Source organism: Tyto alba, unplaced genomic scaffold (assembly GCF_018691265.1).
Source record: "Tyto alba isolate M040663 unplaced genomic scaffold, T.alba_DEE_v4.0 Super-Scaffold_40, whole genome shotgun sequence".
NCBI lineage: Eukaryota > Metazoa > Chordata > Aves > Strigiformes > Tytonidae > Tyto > Tyto alba.
This window is the reverse complement of record NW_024881316.1, coordinates 10,398,689-10,414,094: the sequence shown is the minus strand read 5'-3', so window position 1 is coordinate 10,414,094 and position 15,406 is coordinate 10,398,689. Positions and strand designations below refer to the sequence as shown.

At 43.9% G+C, this 15,406-nt stretch overlaps 1 protein-coding gene across 12 annotated transcripts in view; it reads left to right on the top strand.

Annotated features, from left to right (window-relative positions):
- The window catches only part of ANKRD6 (ankyrin repeat domain 6), a 111,401-nt gene that overhangs the window by 55,763 nt on the left and 40,232 nt on the right, over positions 1–15,406 (top strand). For 11 of the 12 annotated variants that reach the window (XM_042803099.1, XM_042803097.1, XM_042803105.1 and 8 more), the window contains one exon: positions 1,525–1,674. The exons of the other annotated variant lie outside the window; for it this stretch is intronic. The gene's annotated coding sequence lies outside the window, so the exon portion shown is untranslated. The remainder of the gene's footprint in view (positions 1–1,524; positions 1,675–15,406) is intronic. 12 annotated transcript variants of the gene reach the window in all.

Here is a 15,406-nt window from a genome sequence, read left to right as displayed (position 1 = left end):
GACTATTTTGATCTCCTCTCTAACCATAAAAGGTGGAGGTACTGAGGAGATGACTGCTGCTCCAGTTCTGTTTAACAGAAAGGTTCATTTGAAAAGGCATCACTCTTTATTTTTTTATTTTTTAAATATTTTTTTTTTTTGAAAGGACCACCATTTTTATAAGGTGCATGTGAATTTACTGAAGCACATGTTCAGCATTGGTGCTGTATGCTCTTTGGCAGTCTTTTTCTCACCTGTACATGAGAATGGTGAAACATGGCTAGTCCACAAGTCTGTCTCCCAGCACTGGCCTGAAGCAGGTACCTATGGAAGCATGCACGAAGCAGGCAAGCATTCAGTAATGCTGTGTTAGAATACTCCCCCTATTTGCTGTCAGTTTTCATGTGAGATATTTATCTTTGCTGGGTGTAAGAGGTGGGGCAGGGAAGCTTGTCCTGGTTAAACTGTGTTTCTGCAGCATGTCAGTGGACTTGAGAAAGAGAAGGGAGTCACCTTTCTCCCCAGTGTGGTCATTGCCATTTAGAGGTGATTACTGAGCACATCGTTTACTTTTATGGCTTGCTGTGTTTTACCAGCAGCCCAGTCTCTGGCAGATTCTTTGCCTCTACCAGAGGGATTTTAAGGGGGAGAGTAAAAGTCCATTTCCTCCTTGGTAAAGTGGCAGCTGCACATGCTGCCTCTGTGCCCTGAGGAAGCTTCTGCAACTTGATTCTCTACAGATGTACAGAGTTGCCATTTTACCTTTGGAAAGGAAACCACTGTGAGCCCCTGGCCCCTCCACCCCTGCATGCCTTGAGTGTTGAATTTGGGACCCAGGAATAGTAAAGACCTTCTTGTTTTGTCAGTGCAGGCCTGTAAGTCTTTTCTTCTACTCATAAATACTGCTAACATGGTAGTCTGTCTGGACTTGGAGTGGATATGCTGACTTCAGAAAGGATATAATGACAATTATGGCAACAAATAAACCTGGAAAAGCAGCAAGAGAGGGGAGCTAGTAGCAGTATTTGTGTAAAGAGAGCAAGAGAAGGATCACAGGCTGAGAATAGAAACCTTAGCGAATACACCTAATGAGTTCCCATAGCCAGAGAAAAATCTACTCACTTGCATCCACCCAGGTGCCATGAATGAAATGGGGTCCCTGGGCTGGGGTGACAGCAAGATGTGGTGGGGAAGGTACTAGAGACAGAGAAGCAGAACAAGTCCTTTTCCCGGTTTTATTGATTTGTCGCATGATTTCTGGGAAGATACAAAGGTCTCTGTCTCATTTTCCTTGTTCGTATAATTGTGCAGCTCTTACTGCTTTGCATTTTCAGAGATCAGTGAGTGGGAACCAGACTGGAAAGCCGTGGTTTGAACTTGTTTTGTTTACAGCGGGAAGCGGGTGTGAAGACCTCAGGAGGAAGTGGCTGGGTTTGCCCAGGTGTATTCAGGCAGCCGAATGCTGCAGAAAGCACTGGTGTTAAATTTCTGTACTCCTCGGGTCTGCTTTGACGCTCCATTTATGATGTGTTTCTGCTCACACAGGAGCAGTGTACCATACTGTGGTACAGAGACTCACTGTCAGTACTGGGAAAGACTGAAGCTGGCGTCCCTGTTGTCCTCAGCCAGAGGTTGCTCTGCAAGATACAGCTGTAAAATGTTCATCAGAAAAAACTGATTAGTGGATCCTTAACAGTGAGTAAAAAGCAAATCTGACTTTTAAATTTTTTTTGTCTAAAATGTATAAAAATAATGCCATGCAGAAATGCATTTGGAAATGCATTGAAGTTCATGGGTAAATAGGGATTGAGAAGAGCTTGGAGTTTTACCTATGGCACCAAGTTTATGGTATTTATGTCACACTGCTGTGTACTTTGGAGTATGTAATTCCTCACCTCCTCTGCTATCCATGTACACCCTTGTTGAACTGTATTTCTAAGGACCAGCGGCTTGAGGCTAGTGAAGGAAAGTGTCAAGAGTCCTACTGAAATGGGATTTCCCTAAGCAAGAGGCTGGCTCCTAGGAAGGAGAACTGCTTTGTCAGGGAAAAGATCAGCTGGGAGGGACCAGCTCCTGGGACTGATACGAAGGCTATATGGGAAAATACCTGGACAGCTGTGTCAGGAAAGGAGATGTACTGTTTTGTGGGCCATGTTCACCCACTCAAGCAGGGGAGCTGTGCAGAAATGAAGAGGACAGTGTCCTGACCTGCCTTCTCCAGGACACAGGTGGACAACAACAGTTTCCAATGGCAGAGGCAGAGAACATCTTCAGGGTGCTTGCTGTTTTCTCAGTGATTCTCAATTGCCTTTTTGAATAGTGAATGACACGGTACAGAAAGCCACTGCAAAACACATTCTTAGGTGTTTTGTAGGCTGTAGCTCTAGACTTTAAGAGATGAACTTGTACACCTAAAGGATCATATACTCAGTGGGATGCTACAGGGTATGAGGCAGCAGCTGGGGAAGTTGGAGGGAGGTGACTCCAGTGTCCAGGCCTCGCCCAGGCATCGGAACCCAGGTACCACTCCTGCCTTTCCACAGCTGAAAGAAGTCTGCCTGTGGAGCCCATCCCTTGAGACACATCACCTGTGCTCTGCCCAGACCCAGCTGGGAGAAAATGCTTGAGATTCAGTACTCATTTCCCTCAGAGCAGTCTGGGGAATTTCCTTTTGTGGAGTGCTTGACCAGCTGGGATGTTTGTCTGAGGTATGTACTGTATTGGTTATTGACTTTTTTTGCATGGTACAGCAGTGCTGTTTCCTGAAGCTTGAATGAAAGCAATCTGTGTGTCTTCTGAGGCTATCTTAACAGCAAATATGTTAAAATTAAATAGTCCTGCTTGACATATCAAGGCACCTACAATTCTGATATACATGAAAGAAAAAAAATAGCAAAACAAAACAAAAGCCAATCTTTGCTAAAAGTCCCATAATTAAAATAATGGGAGACCAAGCAATATGTTGTTAGAAACATAGATTTCAATTGTTTTATTTATTCCATTTTCTACTTAAAAGGAATCACAGCTATATTAGTGCTTCAGCATCATAGATGCTCAGATACCAGAAATCATTGTGAGATACTGGATTTTCAGATAGGTGGAGCCTGTAATGCTTTCTGTGGAAGACTCTGTTTTTGACAACTTACATGGATGTATATACAGTGCCTACCACTTTCCTGGTATGTAAATCAGGGCTGTAGTGCTGGATGGAGAGGAAGATGAAGGACCAAAATCTGGAGACATAGTTTCTTAAAATCTTCAGCCTCTGGAGTTGTCAATGTTAAAAGCCCAAACACTTTGTAGGAATGCACATAGTTCCTTAGAAATGAGTTCTGTGTTTTTACATGCTTGGATGTATGTGCATCCATGTGCAGGTATGTATGTGTAAAATAGTATTTTCATCCTCTCAGCTACATGCAGAAAACATATGAGTGGGTAGGGAAGTGGAGAAGTGTTTTATTGGAGTCAGAATGACTGAGGGATGTAATTCTGTAATATTCTTTAACTGTGAAGTTGCTGGTGGATTTAGAAATGAGCTGCAGGTGTGGCACATACATATACATGCTTGTGCATACATGTAAATGTGGTATATGCAGGGAGAAAAAATAACTTAGCTTTCTCCAGTTAGCCTACTTCACATGAGGGGGAGTTACATCTGGGAGACTCTGGGATGATTTTGAATAAGGTATGTTTTTGATGTCATATAATGTGCTTCTTCCCAACCTGGTTGTGTACATTATGTTGTCGTAGTGCACTGTGCACCTGCTGGAGTAAGATTTATGATGAAGATTGGATTTCTTAAGAGGAAGTCAGAGACTGTCCCCCTAGAAAGCCCCATTCTCTGCACAGGAGGGGCTTTCCATGCACTAAGCTGTCTTACTGTTTCTGGGAAATCAGGCAGTCTCGATGCTGGAGGATGAGCCAGGCTTGTGGGATCATAATCAGAAGCAGCTTAGGGCTCAGAAAATAAAACCTGAGAGCATGGTGTGATTTTTAAAGTCCATCAGAAGATGTCATTACTGAGATTTGCTGATACTTTCTGCACCAGTTGTTTTTTGCATTTCTTTTCCAGTGTGAGTACTTTAATTCCAAATAAATCACAGTGATTTACCACTGACAGGGGATGTCGTGGTGAAGTGAGGCAGATAAAAGTCCTCTAGCAAACTGCAGAAAGCTGAGTGTTTTTCATAAATACTATGGATAAGATTCATTTAATTTAGCTTTGAATGTTTATAGTGCAGTTTTCAAGATTGTGCTTAATAAGGTAAGTAATTTTAGAGTGTGATTCATCTGACAGTTGAAATGTACTTTAGGATGACATGGATCATGTCCTTCATTGACCATAAAGGGAGCCTAGCTGAGTAAGTCAATGGTAGATGTCTGCACTACACAGTCGGCCTTTTTTTTTCATCTGGTGTCACAGTACTGTTCAGAAAGCCCCTGGGTTTTGGAGAGTCCTGAAAATTTGCATTCAGTCATCCGTGGTCAGAGCAGAGGTGGTACCAAAACTACCTTCCAACCAGTTTGTTTTTCCTTTTGCTCTCATGAAGCTGAGATTTGGCTTCAGTCATCAATGACTGTCTTGGGAAGAACATCATGTAATATAATGGAAGTGGTAATTTTTGAACTGTTACCATGAATCGTAGCTCTGTGGTAAAATTTACAAGTGTACTTGTGTCTTAAAAGTGTAGTCTATGCCATATAACCTCTAAAATAAGAATTTATGAAAATACAGCTCTGGTTTTTAGATGACAGAGGAATCGTGATGTTTCTGGCTTTTAATCCTTTTGTGAAGATGTTTCAATTTTCACTGAAGCTGGAGTGAACCTGATTGTTTCTTACATTTATTTGGAAAAAAACCTTCCTGTATAGAAGTAGTAGGGCAAGGAACGTATGAGACTGGTCCAAATGTTCAGCATACAGGGCTGAGCATAGCCTGGCCTGGGTAGGGGGCATGGTCTGGATATTGGTTTTGGATCTCTGTACACATGAAGCAGAAGACAACAAAGAAGCAAGGAGACAGTAGACAAGAACATCATGAGTGTGCTCCAGGGTGGTGTGCTGCAGAGTGTGCTTGCACTAGGGATGTTGTCCTGCTGTTTGGGTCCTACTGGTGAAAATCTCTAGCTTTCCTAATCTCTTTTCCAAGAGAAACCATTCAGATTGCAAATGTAATGAATTAATCTGTTTGCTGTGCAAACTATTCTGTGAGTAGTGCATACCCAGCTGTTTTATAGACTTTCCTGCTCTCTGAATGAAGAAGTAATTTCTTCTTCTTGTGGTGTAAACCTTCACCCAATGAGCTTGTGTCTGATTTTAAACATGTGGCTCATTTCAATGACTTAAGGTGACTATAGCTTAATAAATTTTCCAGTGAAGGGCCATGAAGGGCCTGGAGCATGTCTCTTACAAGCAAAGGCTGAGAGAGCTGGGTCTGTTCATCCAGGATAGGAGAAGTCATGGGGCATCTCATCAATGTATAGAAATACCTGAAGGGAGGCTGCAAAGAGGACAGCCAGGCTCTTTTCAGTGGTGCCCAGTGACAGAACCAGAGGCAAATGAGCACAAACTGAAACAGAGGCGGTTCCCTCTGAAGGTCAGGAAGCACCTTTTCTCTAGGAGGGTGACAGAGCACTGGCACAGGTTGCCCAGGGAGGCTGTGGAGTGTCCATCCTTGGAGATATTCAAAAGCCATCTGGGCATGGTCCTGGGCAACCATCTCTAGGTAGCCCTGCTTGAGAAGCAGGGTTGGACTAGATGACCTCCAGAGATCCCTGCCAACCTCAGCCAGTCTGTGATTCTATGAGTTTGGTAGAACTGGCTGATTGTCCCTCACAAACTGTTGCTAACCTTCTCGGGAATTCTCACAAGGCTGGACAGGGCTCCTGGCAAGGGTACTGAACATCTGCTCAATAGCAGGCCCTCAGAAAACACTGAAAATGTGGCTGGATACTTAGGAAATACTACTCCTCTGACACTTTTGTGTTACAATGTTAGGTCTGATGCTGAAGTCAGTTAAAACTGCCTTTGATAGATCATATATGCAGTCAGGGCACCTGATTCATAAATTTGTAATGGCCCTACTTACACTAATTATCAGTGAAGCAGAACAGATATGTTAGCTCTATTACATTTACTGCAACAGGAATAGCACAGTATCACTGGCGTCAGCGTTTTACGTGAAGAATTAATTGTGCAGTTAAGCTGTTGTTTTGAAATGTGTTTCCTCTCACTGGTGAAAGTCTTCATCTGTGTAATACTGAAATTCTGCTACTAAACAGACCTAGAGATTCAGAGGGTGGCTTGTAGTGTGCTAGGTGTGGTATTTTCAGAAGATACTGATAATTATGCAGTTTTCTGGACCCATTCAAGAGAGTCCCCAACCATTTGAAGCCTTCTCCAGTACAGCCCCTTCAGGTGTAGCAACTGGATGAGAAATCAAGACATCTGCAGAAAGCTTCTGAATTGATTTGTGATCCTCTTTGAGGAAAATGTATTTAGCCCATAGTGATTGATTTTTCGCAACTTGCCAGTAGATTTATGAAGCAAGAAGTACTCACATATCCTTCACCATTTGTTCTGTATATATTGTCCTTGATAGGTGTTGTACATGAAGGGACCAAACCCTGAAGATATTCAGTATTCATTTTACTGCCTGCTAACGTGAACATTAAAATCAGGGGCACTGTATATCATGATAGGCAGGATGTCATCTACAGGAAGAGAAAATTCTCTGTTCTCCCACACTGCAAATACATTTATTGGTGTCTGAAAACACGCAAAGTACCTCAGTCTCCTTCCCTGGCAGAGGAAGACTTTCCCATGGTAAGTTAGAGAGCTTGCTTCAAGTGGTAATTTGGGAGAGGGTGGTACCTTTTGCTGAGCAGTAGCTTCCCAGTGGCCTGGACTGGAAGCCTTGCATCCCAGGGGGTCGCTGCAGTACGGGGAGCAGACCTCCTCGTTACACTCTCATGCTTTGTGAGTTACAGAGGTGGGTGGGAGGCCGTGATTTGGGAAGATGCACATTAAAAGGAGTTGTCGAAGGCAGTCAATGCATGTTTTACCTATGGAAGATGCACCTTCAAAACTCATAAGAAAGCATCCTTGAGTTATTTTAACAGGAAAAAAAAGTAAAAACTATTTGTACTACAAGTTCGTTGTAGGAGGAGGAGGAGCGAGCAGTGTGAAAGGCTCAGTAGGCATCACTCCTTTCCAGCACTTCAGTCTCACTACACTCAGCTTCCATGATGGGGACCTCTGGTCCAAGGCCTGCGCATGAGTTATCATCTAAGGAGGGTCTTCTTCCCTGTAAAGCCTTCCCTCGTTAACATGCTCCCACCAGTGCAACTTCTGGTCTTGCCAGAGATTTTCAATTGAGATAATCCCTGCATGGCTGTCACTTATAGTCCTTGAAAGCTGACATGGAAACAAGATCAGCCATACCATCAACATTAAAAGATTGTAGGGTTAACTGCATCATTCAGTAAAGCAGAAAAAACCACAATCTGTTATGATGCATATAAACCTTCCCAAACTGCAGTATTTAATTTTTTCTTCCTAAGTTATTTTAATCATCCAGACTTCTTTTTCACAAGGATTTGACTTAAGTTATCTAGGTATTTTGTATTGATTAAGCAGTTGTGGGGAGCTACTAATTAAAGTAATTACTTTAGTCCTGAGAGGGCTACATCATGTTTTAAGATAGGACGTAACACTTTTAACACAATAAAACCGGGTTTCCAAGTAGATATTCTCTCTGTGTCTGCTTGAAATGTTTGTGAGTTTTGGCTTTGCAACTTATTACTGCTTCTGTCCCTTCTGCTTTTGTAATTACACAGAAATGGGCGTTAAAATAGGCGCACTGGGCTCCTCACTTCAATGTGTTTTTCTTGTTGCCCCCTGTTTTTGAAAAATAGAAACAGCATTTACCCTTAGTTAACAAATGGGGCGTCGGAACAGAAAGGACCCGTAAGCCCTGCAGGAGGATGGAGTGAGAAGGAGATGCAGGAACTTCAGAAGGAGAGGAAATCCATAGGGATTTGGCTCCACTGGGTTCCAAAATCAAGAGGGTTAAACTCTGCAGAGGTGAATGCTGAGCACTGTACCTGCTCAGCTATAATAATGGATCTCTGCTTCCTACAAGGCAGGGAATGACTGATTAGGCTGCAGGAACAGATCTGAGAGTTTGGAGTGGGCTGAGAAGTGAATTTGATCTGTCTGATGCAGTTGCAAGGAAAGGCAAGCCTGGCTCCAGGGCTCTGGGGTGCAGAAGTGGAGGAGACCAGAAGGATTTACTAACGGGGGAGTTGTCATGATCTGAAGGGTTACCTGTCCTGCAAGAGTAAGGAGATTGCGACTGAGGGTTTGTGGGATTCTGTAATACACAAGGACATGGAGGCTTCATCCTCTAAACTTCTCTGTTACCAAAGTTACCAAAAATAACACAAAAAGCATCACTAGCAAGCATACCCGTGATCAATACAGCAAATATATATACATATCTCTTAAGCTATTTCAAATTATCGGCAGCAATCAATAATAGCAGCAGCAAGTATATATATAATATTACAGGTTACTACAGACTTATCCCTAGTAAACTTACTGATAGTATAACAGCAGATATACTTACAGTAGATTACTTTTATGCATATATATGTACGTTCATCATATTACCGATACCAAGTGCATCAAACCAGTCCCAGAAGGGGGCCAAACCATCCCAGAAGTGGGAGGACAGCTGAACTGACCCCAGAAGTGGGCCCAGGAGGGGACCATTAAAGTAACAGGCAGAGTCTCACTTCAAAGATGCTCCTTGTCACAGAGTTGGGAGTCAGCCAGGCATCCCTGGTGAGGGTCCAAGAACTTGCCTAGGAGATCTTGTAGAAAGTTCATGCAAGGAGCTCAACCTGTTTAGGAAAAGGAACCATCTAAGGAACCTGAAGGTGCATAAGTCCATGGGACCTGATGAGATGCATCCACAGGTCCTGAGGGAACTGGCAGATGAAGTGGTTAAGCCATTATCCATCATATCTGAGAAGTCATGTCAGTCCAGTGAAGTTTCCACTGACTGGAAAAGGGGAAACATAACTCCCATTTTTAAAGGGGGTAAAAAGGAAGACGGAGGGAACTACAGGCCAGGCAGTCTCATCTCTGTGCCTGGCAAGACCATGGAGTGGATCCTCCTGGAAACTATGCTAGGGAACGTGGAAAATAAGGAGGTGGTTGGTGACAGACAACATGGTTTCACTACGGGCAAATTGTGCCTGACAAATCTGGTGGCCTTCTATGCCAGGGTTACAGTGCTGAGGACAAAGGAAGAGCAACTTATGTTATCTAACTGGACTTGTGCAAAGCTTTTTGTCCTGCATGACATTCTTGTCTCTAACTCAGAGACATGGATTTGATGGATGGACCACTTGGTGGATAAAGAATTGGCTGGATGGTCTCACTCAAAGACTCGTGGTCAGTGGCTTGGTGTCCGAGTGGAGAGCAGTGATGAGTGGCATTCCTCAGGGCTTGTTACTGGGACCAGCACTGTTTAACATCTTTGTCTGTGATGTGGACAGTGGGATTGAGTGTGCCTTCGGCAAGTTTGCCAATGACACCAAGCTGTGTGGTGTGACCGACACACCGAGGGGAAGGGATGCCATCCCGAGGGACCTTGAGAGGTGGGCCTGCGTAAACCTCATGAAGTTCAACAAGGCCAAGTGCAAAGTCCTGCACGTGGGTTCAGGCAGTCCCAAGCACAAATACAGGCTGGGTGAGGAGTGGATTGAGAGCAGCTCTGCGAAGAAGGTCTTGGGGATATGAGTGGAAGGAAAACTGACTGTGAGCCAGCAGTGTGCGCTTGCAGCCCAGAAAGCCAACCGTGTCCTGGGCTGCATCAAGAGCAGTGAGGCCAGCAGGTCGAGGGAGGGGATTCTCCCCCTCTGCTCCGCTCTTGTGAGACCCCACCTGCAGTGCTGGGTCCAGCTCTGGGGCCTCCAACATAAGAATGACATGGGCCTGCTCAAGTGAGTCTAGAGGAGGCCATGAAGATGATCGGGGGAGTGGCTGGAGCCCCTTCACTGTGAGGCCGGGCTGAGAGAGTTGGGGTGGTTCAGCCTGGAGAAGAGAAGGCTCCGGGGAGACCTTATAGCGGCCTGCCAGGGCTTAAAGGGGGGCCACAGCAAAGTTGGGGAGGGACTTTTTATCAAGGAGGATAGTGATAGGATGAGGAATAACGGTTTTAAACTGAAAGAGGGTAAATTTAGATAAAATTTAAGGAATAAATTCTTTCCTGTGAGGATGGTGAGGCAGTGGCACAGGTTGCCCGGAGAAGCTGTGGCTGCCCCCTCCCTGGAAGGGTTCAAGGCCAGGCTGGACGGGGCTGGGAGCAACCTGGTGTAGTGGAAGGTGTCCCTGCCCATGGCAGGGGGATTGGAACTAAATGATCTTTAAGGTCCATTCCAAATCATTCTGTGATTCTATGAAGCAAAACTATATGCAGCACAGGAAGTTCTCAGAGGGAGAAGCTCCCTCTGGATTTTGGGGTAAAAATTAAGTTCTTTTTATAGCACAGATACATAAGAGGGTGTAGGATACCACCTCTTCAAGCAGCCAATAGTGCTGTTAATTTCTGTTTTTCACCTGGGAGAACCTATAGATGATGATGATTTCTTTTCTGTCAGACTAATTTTTATTTTCCAGACTGCTTTCCTGTTCTTGCAGTTAGAACAGCCAATGGCCATTACTGATGCTTACCTTATCAGGATGCTTTCTCCTTTTTCCAGACTATTTTTTTACCTTTTCAGACAATAAGTTGCTGTTGTAGTCCCTTGGTTTTCTGCTTATCAATGGTATCTCAGGATCCCTCTGGTTTCTACATTTCCAGCTGCATTTCAAAGATGCGAGCTGTGCTTCTCGAGGATGCTGCTGATTCCCAGGCCAGCAGTGCCTGGGCTCACAGAGGCATTTTCTGTTGTTATTTCAGCAAACATTATCTTCTGCTCACTATTTCTCCCCTTGCAAGCAGGTCACCTTTAGGGCTACTCACGTCAAGAGTCCTCTGCAAATACTCTGGTTTTGAGTACCAAGCCTCAAAAGAAATACAGCAGAGGATGAACAAACAGAGAGCTGGAAAAAGCGATGTAGCAGGAAGGGGCAAAATACTTCAGTGTGTTTTATCTAAAACAGAAAGCAGTGAAGGAAATGAAAGAAGTAAGGGGGACAGGGATCCTCATCCATGGGCAGTGATCTTCCATGCCTCGTTATATTTGTTAATATATTAGAAAAAAATTAGGAATAATTTTGATAAAATAGCTTGGTTTGTGGGGAAAAGAAGGAAGTGTAGTAATTGTTTGGAGTACAACACTGGCAGTACTGAAATCTCTGTTTATTGCCCTTGTTTCTGTATCATTATATGCTTCCACATGTAAGAAATGACACGGAAGTCCAGTCTATTTGCTGACACTGCTGACAAATGTATCCTTTGTGTTGCATTTTTTTTTTCGTTATTTATGAACACCTTTGCACAAGAACTGGAGTAAAGACCACCTTTGAGTGTCGTGTAGGATCCTGCACAGCTATGAAACAGCAGTTTTGGTAGCTGACCTAACCTGGCAGAGAATTGAACCTGTTGTCTGAAGAGAAAAGCTTTGTCCCCTTCACCTGCTGCTGTGTAGCCAGAAATACCAAGCACCACAAGAAGTGTGCAGCACGGAGGCTTCGTGCACAGCATCAGGGAGTCTTTGCTACCTTTGACCCAAACTTGCTGATAGGATAAAGTCCCTAAACCCACACTTTTCCAGCAGGCTTTGTAGTCACTAAAGGTTGGATTCTCTTCTTACTAGGATCATCTCAGAGATGCTTTTAAGTTGCTTCCTAGTATTTAGAGACCATTTTCAGAGCTCTTCCAAAGTCTGCTGAGGCCAGAAAGAGCCCTCTGGTAGGTTCAGCAGGTTTGGGACCTTCCCTGAGTGGTTTCCTGTGTGAATCAGGTGCAGCTAGTTTTAGCCCATTGATTTTTTTTTTTTTTTTTTTTTTTTTTTTTTCCCCCCAGGGTGTTACAGCCAGCTTCTCGACAGTGGCTCTTGGGGGATCAGCAGGTGGGTTTAGGAGGTGAGAATTACCATCCCAGCTGTGCTGATGGGTGGGGCAATACCATGCCCCATGCAGCAGAATGTGACCTCTGCATTTGATTCCCATCTGTGCTCGTTTTCTCTCACTTGCCTGTTTTCCAGGGTGTGCCAGGTCCCCGGATATTTATGCTTCCTCTTGCTATTGCAGTACCTCGTGATGGGACACAACTGGAAAAATTACCGTCTCTTGACAGTAATAGTATGCACCATAACCAGGGCACACGCTGCTCCATGGGTTTACAGTGGACATATTCAGCATTTCCACTCATGCTTGTTTGAATACATCTCTCCCACCCTGGCCACTCCATCCCTAGGATTTCTTCCACTGACTTCAGCTTGAGCCTTGTTAAGCCTTTAATTGACACGCCGCCTACCAGACTTTTGCACTCCTGCCAGGTGCCTAGCAATATTGAGGAATACTGTGCTAATACCATAACATCTTGGGTGCTCACAGTGTCTCTGTAATTCAGTGCTGAACTGGGAGCCCCTGGTCCAGCTACCTCACCACAGCTCCCAGTGCTCTACCAGGACATCAGCTGTGATGGTGCAGGAGGGACTGTGTCATTGCTGCTGGCAGCTCCTAAGTCATGTTTTTCTTGAAGAGGAGGAGCATCTCTAATGTTCTTTTGTCAGCTGGTATATGTATTTTCTTCTTCCCTGCTCTGTCAGTCAGAGCATTTTCTGATTGCTGCCTAGCCACGCATCTTTACTCATGTTTGTAAAAGATATGATCTAGCTCAAATAGAAGTTTGTGGCTTGGTGCCAGCTGGCATTAGATTATTGTAGTGGTGTTTTCTGGCCTTGAAAAAATAATTTATAAACAGAAGAATTAATTTTTTTCTTGAAATATTTCAGTGTATCTTTTGCAATATTTACCTGAGTTGCCATTATGTGTTGTCTGGGACAGTGTGGGATTGCTTGTGCTGGCAGAGAGGAGGGTTCAGAGGAAACATGAGGAGGAAGAGACCTCCAACACAGGGGTAGCAAGGTCCCCAAACTGAATGGCAGATATTGCCCATGCTATAGGTAGTTTGAAAAGTGGTGTCTCTAAAACCATCTTTCTCGTGTGGAGGTGTAGCAGGGAGGTTGGAAGGCCTTTCCTGGAAGTGGAAGACGTACCCTTGGGGGTAAGAAAGGAGGGAAGAGCAGCAAAGGAGGAAAGGGAGTTCATTATGGAAAGGATTTTTTCTTCCAGTGTGGTTCTGCCATCAGCTTGGGTGGGTTCTGTGTGGCCTTTTAACTGAATGTCAGGTGGCTCCCACACAGAGGATGGTGGTGAGGGACAGTTGTCCTATCCAGAAGCCCCACTGTGCCAAAGTATCCCATAAAACCCCACTCTCCCACAAGGACAACTGCATGCCTGCTTTGTTCCCAAAGTTGGGCTCCAGCACTTCTGTTAAACAGCAGTGAGCTGGAAAGACATCCTAACTGGTTTTATGCAAATGGGAGCGAGACATCTCATGCATGTGTGTTTGCACACAGGCACTGTCCCCTATCAAACAATAGATATTGTTGTGTTATGTAAATAGTGCTCAACTGATGGGGGCTTGCTGAGAGCTGAGCTCACTTGTACGGAATTGTTTTGACATGTGTGTGCATGCAGGTGTTGAAAGAGGGTCAAGGAGAGTAGTGAGAGTTGTGAAACTTCAATGAGATAAGCCAAAGGAAAAAAAAACATATGGGAAGTGGTATGTATGTAACCTGCATAATGAATAAGGGGGGGCCAGGGCTACATGGCAAAGAGATGAGTAGGAGGGGAAGAAAAACAGTTGTCTTCGTGTGTGGAGATTAGTGATGCCTAACCGACGACTTGAAACTGCCTTTGATCTTCACCGTTGGTCTCCATGCGCCCATGCCTCTCTCCAAAAGCGTTCTGCTCGGCAGGTGCAGGTTTGAAGCTTGGTTTTGGTGGTGAGGAGTCATGTCCAGGCCGCTGAGGATTTACACCTGGTGAAGCCGGCGGCGGCGGTCAGGCAACAGAGCCGCGCCGGCCGGGGGGGAGCAGTGACATCCGTCAGTCCGATCTGGCCATGGCGGGAAGCGTGACCAGCAGCTGTCATGAAGATGCTCCCTGGGAGGCTGCTAAATAGTCATTGTTGAAGTAATTAATAGCAACAAATGAAGAAGAAGAAGAGAAAAAAAAAAAAAAAAAAAAAAAAAGGCAGCCCAGAAAACATTTTTAGATGTCCTGGACTGTGCTGACACTTAGGATGATGAATCACGCAACTGTCCATATGAAAATGGAATAATTTTACTTGGTATGATAAAATATGCAAATGAAAACAGTAGGAAACAAAGCAGAGACCAACATATAAGCTGCCAGACTTTAATGTAGGTGTTCAGTTCAAAATGCCGATCGGTATAAAATCTATCTCCAAAAATAGTATTGACGTTGTAAAGAAAAGTATGAATCAAAAGCATATTGTTCTTGACTTGGTGGCGCTTTGCTGTTTTCCAGATATAGCTGCTGCTGGTGTGGTTTTCATAATGACAGCTTTGTTTTTTATCTGTCTTTTGAGGCAGGAAGGGGTGAGAGGCAGAGTCCTCCCTTTAGCAAAATACATATGTTTTTCCTGAGTGGTTTATATTGGATCCGTGATGAAACTGGAGAAAAATCACTTAAAGGAAAGTAGTGCCGTATGTCTTGGAAAAACCCTCTTAAAGTCAGTTGAGAGAAATGACAGATATATCTGCATTCTGCAGTAAATGATAAAATGAGTTCCAGGAAACTCACTCTTTCTAATGCAGTAATCCACTCTGCTGAAAAATGCTGTTATTCTAAAGTGAGTACAATCTATGTGTTTATGTCATATTTTAAATATGGCAAGCTGCTTCGCAAAGATGCCGGACAAGAGCATTTTATAGATTTGATATACTGTTATGTACTAATATGCAAAGAAACCCATTTTACTCAGAGCTGAGCAGAGATGGGCAGTGTTTAGACATAGGAAGTTTTCTTAGACCTTTTTATTATTATAAAATAGTAGCCATTATATATCCTCCCATAACAAAACAGTCCAACTCCATATCTTAACACTAGGCTATTTTAAAATAATTTAGAATAATTTTATTCCATTATTTATGTCGCATAAAATGAAGCTACCAGGCGCTGAGAGTTTTTCTTGCATTATTCAGCATCATTTCTGGTGATAAACTAGAAAAGAGCATTTGGGGTCCCTTGCAGAAAAATAGGGTCCCTTTGTTTTTCCCTTCCATCTTGTACCTTGGTACACATGGATACTTCTTGCTACCTATGTAAGCATTCTTTTATTCAGATACTAATTTAACTTGGTGATTGTACTGAGAGT